Below are 1,516 nucleotides of genomic sequence, written 5' to 3' on the forward strand. Positions count from 1 at the left end.
TTCGGGGTGCAGGGGGATGGATGCTGTGCCCGCATCCCACTGGGGAGGAAGGATGTAGTGGGTGCGTGCTGCATCCCGGTAGAGCAGGGACCCCCTCCACATCTGGAGGAGGAACTTGGGGGGATCATGGAATGGGTTGGGATGAAGGGACCTTAAAGCTCCCCCAAGCCCCAACCCCTGCCACGGGCAGGGACCCCTTCCATAGAGCAGCTTGCTCCAAGCCCCTGTGTCCAACCTGGCCTTGAGCACTGCCAGGGATGGGAATCCCAAAGTCCTTCTCTTCAGGCTGCTCCATCCTTTCCCCCCCAGCCTGTGTTTGTCCTGGGATTGCCTCAACCTTGCCCTTGGCATGGGGATACAGGGATCAGCCTGGCCCGAGGCCATCAGGATTCCCTGTTTATGGCAATAAATGGGATGTGTCCTGGTGGAGGCTCCGGCTGCGCGCTGAATCCCTGCTCAGCAATGAACAGGGGACGTCAGCAAAGGGATGCAGAGCCCCAGACATGGGTCCACAGCATCCACAGGGATGGGCAGCATGGGATAGCTGCAGGATGGAGGAGCTGGGATGGAAGCAGGAGGAGCGGGATGAATGGGATGCGTGGGACAAGCGGGATGAGCGAGACGAGCAGGATGAGCGGGATGAGTGGGATAAATGGGGTGGATGAGTGGGATGAGCAGGAGAAATGGGACAAGCAGCACAAGTGGGATGAGCAGGACTAGTGGGATAAGTGGGATGAGTAGGACCAGTGGGACAAGCAGGGTGAGTGGGATGAGTGGGGTGAGCAGGAAGAATGGGACAAGCAGGACTAGCGGGATGAGGGGGATGAGCAATTGAGTGGGATGAGTGGGATGAGTGGGATGAGCGGGATGAGTGGGATGAGCGGGATGCCCTTCCTGAGCCCCCCCGCCCCATGCATCAAACCCTCCCGCCTGCTCCCGCTGCTCTCCTCATCTCAGGAATGGCTTTTTTTAGCTCCCTCAGCTTTCCCCCCCCCCCCCGCCTCCGGGGTGGGCCCCGGATTCCCGGCCCTATTAAAGCATCACCCGCATCCAGCTGCATCTGTCCATCCCCGTGCCGAGGATGCCGCTGGCATTTGATGCTCCCGGATACGCCGGGATCTGCTCCGTGTTCCCGCTGCTGAGAGCAGGGATGCTGAGCCGCCACGGAGGGACAGAGGGACGTGGGGATGGACCCACACCAAGGCCTGGCTGTATTCTACAGTGCATGTGTCTCCAGTGTGAGTAGGTGACTGGAGATGCGGCCCTGTTGGAATAACATCCGGTGTCCGAGGCTTCGGATGGAAGATCCCGCCTGGATCCGGCCTCATAGCCAAGGATGCTCCCGGGATGGTCCCAGCCAGGGTGCCGGGGGTGCAGGGATGGGGACGGGGTCCGGAGGGTGGCACTGGGGCTCGGATGGAGCCTGGAGCCGCCGGAAAACAGGGATTGAAGGAAGAGCAAATCCTATGGACCAGAGCTTGGAGCTTCCACCTATTCCTGTAGCAGCATTGTCCTT

This window comes from Pezoporus wallicus, unplaced genomic scaffold, assembly GCF_028554395.1.
Source record: "Pezoporus wallicus isolate ANWC-B61680 ecotype Strahan unplaced genomic scaffold, APGP_CSIRO_Pwel_v1 contig_12719, whole genome shotgun sequence".
In the NCBI taxonomy this organism is placed as follows: Eukaryota; Metazoa; Chordata; class Aves; order Psittaciformes; family Psittacidae; genus Pezoporus; species Pezoporus wallicus.